This window comes from Carassius carassius, chromosome 21 (genome assembly GCF_963082965.1).
Source record: "Carassius carassius chromosome 21, fCarCar2.1, whole genome shotgun sequence".
NCBI lineage: Eukaryota > Metazoa > Chordata > Actinopteri > Cypriniformes > Cyprinidae > Carassius > Carassius carassius.
In genome coordinates this window covers 16,253,574-16,261,374 of record NC_081775.1, presented here as the reverse complement: position 1 = coordinate 16,261,374, position 7,801 = coordinate 16,253,574, and the positions used below count along the sequence as shown (strand labels likewise).

At 43.9% G+C, this 7,801-nt stretch overlaps 1 long non-coding RNA gene across 1 annotated transcript; it reads left to right on the top strand.

The window, feature by feature from the left end:
- The first annotated feature begins 791 nt into the window (after positions 1–791).
- On the top strand, positions 792–1,280 carry LOC132097152 (uncharacterized). The gene is made up of 2 exons (XR_009422678.1): positions 792–946; positions 1,051–1,280. It is a non-coding gene; the product is annotated as an uncharacterized LOC132097152 (long non-coding RNA).
- The last annotated feature ends 6,521 nt before the right edge of the window (positions 1,281–7,801 follow it).

Below are 7,801 nucleotides of genomic sequence, written 5' to 3'. Positions count from 1 at the left end.
ACATTAGCACAGAATCAGTTCAGAATCAATCACCAAAAGAATCAGTTCGGTTCAGACGCTCTGTGTGTCGGTCTGCTTCACACAGTATCATCATCTCCTCGGTTCTTGAATCGGACACGTCTGACAGAAACGGTTCTTGACTCGTGAATGAGTCAATGTTTTGTTCGTTATCTGGCTCGGCTCGGCGTTCATCTTCAGTTCTCTTTTCACAGAAGTTCAGTCAGTGTACTGTTTGAGTAAATGAATTACTACAGGATATTGGTTTGTCTGAACTCAGAGGGAGTGTCAGCCACATTAAAAAAGTTAACAGCTTAAGTCATTTGTGGATTAATGCGTATTGGAGACGCGAACCGTTTTAAATGATTCAGTTCGATTTGGTGAACTGTTTCAAAAAGATCCGGTAACATCGAATGATTCGTTCGCGAACCGGATATGACAAACTGCTTTGTTTTGAACTGTCTTATAACAGACACGGAAGAGAAGACAATGCTGAATAAAGTCGTAGTTTTTGCTATTTTTGGACAGAAATGTATTTTCGATGCTTCAAAAAATTCTAACTGACCCTCTGATGTCACATGGACTACTTTGATGATGTTTTTATTACCTTTCTGGACATGGACAGTATACCGTTCACACAGCTTCAATGGAGAGACTGAGAGCTCTCGGACTAAATCTAAAATATCTTAAACTGTGTTCCAAAGATAAACGGAGGTCTTACGGGTTTGGAACAACATGAGGGTAAGTTATTAATGACATAATTTTGCAAATTGGGCGAACTAACCCTTTAACTATTTACAGCAATTCATGAATACATTTCTAATAAATTTAATAGCATGCCAAGCATTTTGTATGTGTCCTTTCTTTCATGTTCTCCTTGCATAGTCTCCACCATAGTTTACTGTGCTGCATGGGGATGCTCCACTCAGTCAGAGAAAGGTGTGCGAATGTATGGCTTCCCAACTGACATGGAGAGGAGAAAATAATGGTTGGCTCAAGTCAGCAGGAGCAATCTAAATATAAATAAAAATTACAACAACAAAAAATTGTTAGGTAATTATACTTAAATTTATTTGCACTGTTTTACATTGAAAATTATTTACTAGAAATAAGGAACAAGCAAAGCCTTGCAAAACCCAGGGAGCTGAGCTTCATGGTGAGACATTGCAGGGAGTCATCAGTGTTACCTATAACTGTGCATTTAACCACCATGTGATATGTACCGTATGTGGGTAGACAAAAAAAAAGTTGTGTGTGGAAACTAAACTCAAGTCACTCTGCAGGCACATTTTGAGGCAAACCAATTTGTCATGACCAAAAAATTCAAGAATAGGCTGAGACCAGATGCTATTCCCACAATCTTTGTACATCGTCCTAAGGTCAAAAAGAGGAGGGCCCTACTCCACGATGCACCCCTACACCTGTAAACATACAAAAAATGGCTGCTGATTACAGCTATATTATTTCAGGTGATACATATATAATAAGTACAAACTCGTACTAGTTGAAGTAATATTTCTTCATAGAGGACATGGCTAGAGAGGAGAGACAGGGACAGGTGACACTGCCGAGTCAACCAGCAGAAAGTCTGTCAGCACCCAGTCAGCATTCCAGTGGACAATCAGCCAGTTACCTGGGTCTATTAAAAAAAATTAAACAATGCAAAGGCAGCACTAAGAAAAATAAAGAATGAAAATGCAGCTTTAAAAAAAAAAAGAAATGGTCCCCTCAGCACTCCTGACCTGCATCCTCACTGATGCTCCATCACAGAACAGTCCAGTGGCACCACTAATCCTCCACCTACCAGCACCCACAAAATGTTACAGTATGTTACTTTTATACACTAACAAGTTTAAGTATATAATACAGTAGTACGTGTAATAAGGAACAAACATTATAACCTCATTTTTACCACTTCCACTCACCACTGTCACACGTGATAAAACGTTATATTGAACTAATGTAGTAGGCTATGTAACGTTTGCTAAATTTCCCCACCCTGCAAAAAAAATATGTTTAGACTCCTTTTTATTCTAATTCCAAACACGATGGATGAAACTGAATTAAGAGAACAGATTTTAAAATTAATAGGGTGTTCGTTACTAACTTTATTCAGCTCCAATCCTAGCCTAATCTGTTAGTTATCTGATAACATCCCCTAAATCTACTCATTTAATGAGTGATAATCTACAAGAAGGTTTTAATTTGTAATTTATTGTTGTTAAGATGTACTGATAATATACAATCTTATTATTTAAACTTCTTACCTTTTAAAAGTGCGTCGCAAACGGTTTGTTCTGCTGCATCTCTACGGCGCGGCATCGGTTTGATGCTACTTCCGGGAACTATTTAGAAGCTCCACAAGCCGCCATTGCTGTAAAAAAAAGTGTTCTATTGGAGTCAATGTACTTGTCGCAACTCTCTCTCTATATGGCTCTGTCAGAGACCACGTCCATCGGGAGGCCATGTAACCGAAAGACGTGATCTATGACTGTGACCGCTGTCTCCTTGGCTGCAGGTAATTTGGGCAAGGGGATGAAATGTGCCGCTTACGAGAACCGGTTCACTACGGTTAAAACAACCGTCATGCAATTGGAGGGCGGGAGGGCGGTGACAAAATCTAGAGCGATATGGGACCAGGGTCTTGAAGGGACAGGCAGCGGTCGAAGTAGCCCGTCTGGGGGTTGGTTAGATGTCTTACCAGTGGCACAGACTGAGCAAGCCAAAACAAAATCGTGAATGTCGCGAGCCATCAATGGCCACCAGAATCGTTGTTTAACTAGAAAACTAGTGCGAGTCACTCCTGGATGACAAGCCATGTTGGAGCAATGACTCCATCGAATAACGTCGGACCGTAACCCCTCCGGAACAAACAAACGACTCGGTGGGCAACCAGGCAGAGGCATTACCCCTTCTAAGGCTGTCTTGACCTTCGATTCGACCTCCCATACCAGAGTGGAGATGACAACTTTCTCAGGTAAAATACACTCGGGAGTCACCGGGCGTTCGGATGGATCAAAAATATGAGACAAAGCGTCGGGTTTGATGTTTTTTTAGGACCCCGGGCGGTACGAGAGAACAAAATCAAAACATCCGAAAAAAAGAGCCCACCGAGCCTGCCTGGAGTTGAGTCTCTTGGCCGATCTGATGTATTCAAGATTCTTATCGGTCCAAACGATAAAGGGTACCCCCGAACCCTCTAACCAATGATGCCATTCCTCTAACACTAACTTAACTGCCAACAACTCTCTGTTACCAATGTCATAATTACGTTCGGCAGGCGATAGTCGATGAGAAAAAAACGTGCAGGGATGCATCTTGTCGTCTGAGGAAGGGCATTGTGAAAGCACTGCTCCTACTCCCACCTCTGAAGCGTCGACCTCCACCACGAACTGACGTGTGGGATCAGGGGTGACAAGAATGGGAGCCGAAACTAAGCGACTTTTGAGGTGGGTGAACACTGCCTCGGTAGTGTTCGACCACCTGAACGTCGTTCCGGGGGAGGTCAAGGCAGTCAGAGGTGTGACTAGTTGGCTGAAGTTGCGAATGAAACGCCGGTAAAAATTGGCGAACCCCAGAAACCGCTGTAGGGCCTTACGGGAATCTGGACTTGGCCAATCTACCACAGCCTTAACCTTGTCAGGATCCATGTGCACTCCCTCAGAAGAGATGATGTACCCTAGGAAGGGAACAGACTGTGCATGAAACGAGCCTTTCTCCGCCTTGACAAAAAGCACATTCTCTAACAGTCTCTGGAGCACTCGTCTGCGTGTTGAACGTGTTCCTGGAGAGACGAAGAAAAAATCAATATATCATCCAGGTAAACATATATGAATTGATCTACCATGTCTCTCAAAACGTCATTCACGAGTGCCTGGAAAACCGCTGGCATAACCAAATATTCAAAGTGCCCCCTAGTGGTATTAAAAGCGGTTTTATATTATTTATATAATAAATATATTTCTCCATGGCCTCCCTCTCAGGAACAGAAAGAGAGTAAAGTTTGCCCTTAGGCGGAGTTTTACCTGGCAGTAGATCTATCGCACTGTCATAGGAACGATGCGGAGGGAGAGAAGCAGCACGGGACTTACTGAACACCTCCTTCAGGTCGAGGTACTCCGCAGGCACGTTAGACAAATCCGCTGCCTTACTCTGAAACACAGAACCAGACACAGAGGGACAGGCAGACACTAAACAGGATTCATGACAGTGGTTACTCCATGTGGAAATAGTGTTAGTGCACCAGTCGACCCGGGGGTTGTGTTTGGAAAGCCACAGGTGTCCCAAAACCACTGGTGCAAGTGGTGAGTCCATGAGTAGAGTAGTGGATAATTTCTGGGTGATTGCCAGAGGTGATGAGGGTGATTCTTTCAGTGGAATGTGTAATCCGGGGAAGTTCTTGACCATTGAGTGCGTTGACGGTGATCTGTTATAGCCAGTTTGAAGTCCATGAAATTACCTTCCGCTCCCGAATCCAGAAGTGCGTTGGTGCAGTGCGTCGATGTTCGCCATCTCAGTCTTACCGGGAGGAGGGTCGATGGTGGTGATGAGGTCTTCTCGGCGGAGATCCCACCCGATAGTAACCTCATACTTACTAACTGGGCCTGCTCTTTTACCAGACAGGAGTGGATGAAGTGGCCCGCCCGGCCACAGTATAGACAAAGTCCTTTGGATCTTCGCCACTCCCTCTCCTCCAGGGAAAGCCGAGCTCTCCCCACCTGCATGGGCTCGTAGTCGAATGCGGGGCTGACCGCGCTCGTAACACCGGGCTGGTGGTCCTCCGTGCTGGGCTGTGGACGGCTGGAGCGCGTCAACCTGGTCACGCGATTCAGACGAGCGTCAACTCTCAGAGCGAGTTCTATCAGTCCGTTCAGCGTCTCTGGTAAGTCCATGGCATAAATCTCCTTATGAACGCGGTCAGCCAGCCCATGCAGGAACATATCCCATTGTGCTTCCTCGTTCCAACGGCACTCTGCGTCCTGGGTGCGGAACTGAATGGAAAAGTCCGCCACCGAGCTTTCTCCCTGTCGCAGTTCGGCGAGTAATCTGGCCGCCTCCTTACCCGCCACTGCACGATCGAACACTCTCCTCATCTCTTCGGAGAGTGCCTGGAACGAGGTGCAGCAGTTGTCTCCGTTCTCCCACACCACCGTTCCCCAAAGCGCTGCTCTCCCTGACAGCAGGGTCAATAAAAAGGCCACCTTTGTCTGTTCGCTTTGGAAAGTGCGTGGCTGTAAGGCGAAAATGCATGGAACATCTCGTGAGGAACACTCTGCAAAATTCAGGCTCACCGGAATATCCCTCTGGTGTGGGTAGGCGGGGCTCCGGTCCCTCTGCTGCCACGGGCATTGGTGGTGGGGGAACGGGCGGCGTGGGGGGCGCAGTGGGAGTCTGTAGAAGTTGTACCTGTTGGGTGAGCTCGGACACCTGCTTCACGAGTGCTTGCACCGCACGACCTGTGCCCGAGATATTCTCCTCTTGTTGATCCATATGTGAGATGCTGTGAGCGATGAAGTCCTTAAGCTGCGATGTGCTTGCTGCATCCATGGTGAGGTCAGATCGTTCTGTAAGGAAATAACAGGAGGATGCAAGATGCAAGTAATATCAGTTTATTAAATGACTGGTCAGATGAACAGACACAGGTCGGGGACAAACACTCAGGTGATAACTGAAGCAGGGACGAGATGGCGATTCTGTGGTGGTGAGGTGATAGCATGCTTCCGAAAACCCAGGAACCGTGGAACATCCAGACAACACTAAGAACTGATGAAATCCAGACGAAGAACCTTCCAGATGAAACGCGAGAACAGGACACACACCGAGGAACAACCACAACGATCTGACAACATGAGAGGGAAATTACTGGGGATATAAAGGAACTTGAAATGAATGACAGCTGGTGACACTAATCAACACAACGAGTAACCACACCCACACAATTACACTCACGCAGACACATCAGAATGAGACAGCCGATTCATGAACCATGACAGTTCCCCTCAAACATTTAGTTATAAATGTTTATAATTAAGTTCCCCTCAAAACATAAAGTGCATAAAGTGTCTTAAGTGATTCTCTATCATACGGAGCCCCGCACGTCACCTGTAGGAGAAAAAAAATAAATCCGTGGTGATGGTTTTGTAATCCGTCCCCTCAGTTTATAAAACGTACTCAAGAATTCATAAAATGTTCCCTCTCTTCAACAAATAGTGCCCACGGAGTAACAAACCGTGATCATGAATTTCCAATCCGTACGCTCAGATTTTGTAAACTGTACCCACGAATTCATAATCCGTGTGCATGCTTTCGCAATCCGTTCCCTCAGATTTGTAAACTGTACTCACGGATTCATGCAGCAAGCTGCTACGTGTTAACATACAGTTTTATTGAATATTATTATGTGGAACATGCCTACAGTAAAGTGATTCTCTATCAAGTGTAGTACAAGGTGGAATACAACAATTTAGAAAGATGTGCATCAAAATCTTGTTCAGTTTGTGATAATCTTAACACTTGATTATTATTGTATAATAAACCGGGCATTGTGACTGACTCTGGAGTAATTTGTTCCTATTTTGTAAGTCGTTTTGGATAAAAGCTTTGTATGGATAACCTGTATAATAATATATAATAATGATACAACTAAAGTTATTTTTATAATTTTAATTAATAGGCTAAATAAATAAGACAGTAAAAATGTGTCATAAAATAATTCACGAATGAAATTATTTTTAAATAACCTTTGATAGTTTTGGAGATGCTTGTGTACTATTCTTTGTAAACATGAAGACTTATTTTTGTGATTTTAAGCTAAGCTTCAACGTCCCATCACATTCAGGCAGCTTATTAGCATGACAAGTCAAGTCAAGTCACCTTTATTTATATAGCGCTTTAAACAAAATACATTGCGTCAAAGCAGCTGAACAAAATTCATTAGGAAAACAGTGTGTCAATAATGCTAAATCACAGTTAAAGGCAGTTCATCATTGAATTCAGTGATGTCATCTCTGTTCAGTTAAATAGTGTCTGTGCATTTATTTGCAATCAAGTCAATGATACCGCTGTAGATGAAGTGACCCCAACTAAGCAAGCCAGAGGCGACAGCGGCAAGGAACCGAAACTCCATCGGTGACAGAATGGAGAAAAAAACCTTGGGAGAAACCAGGCTCAGTTGGGGGGCCAGTTCTCCTCTGACCAGACGAAACCAGTAGTTCAATTCCAGGCTGCAGCAAAGTCAGATTGTGCAGAAGAATCATCTGTTTCCTGTGGTCTTGTACTGGTGGTCCTCTGAGACAAGGTCTTTACAGGGGATCTGTATCTGGGGCTCTAGTTGTCCTGGTCTCCGCTGTCTTTCAGGGCAGTAGAGGTCCTTTCTAGGTGCTGATCCACCATCTGGTCTGGATACGTACTGGATCCGGGTGACTGCAGTGACCCTCTGATCTGGATACAGACTGGATCTGGTGGCTACGGTGACCTCGGAATAAGAAAGAAACAGACAAATATTAGCGTAGATGCCATTCTTCTAATGATGTAGCAAGTACATAGGGTGTTATGTGAAGTGTTCCCGGTTCCGGTTTACCTAATTAATGCAGCCTAAAAATCCTTTAACGGATTTGGATATTAAATTTATATTAGTATGCAGTGTTGGGAAGGTTACTTTGGAAATGTAATAGGTTACAGATTACAAGTTACCCTGTTTAAAATGTAATAGTAGTGTAACTTTTTCAATTACTTTATTAAAGTAATGTAACTAATTACTTTTGAGTACTTTTTGATTACTTTTCTAAATTTGTGAAAATTAAAG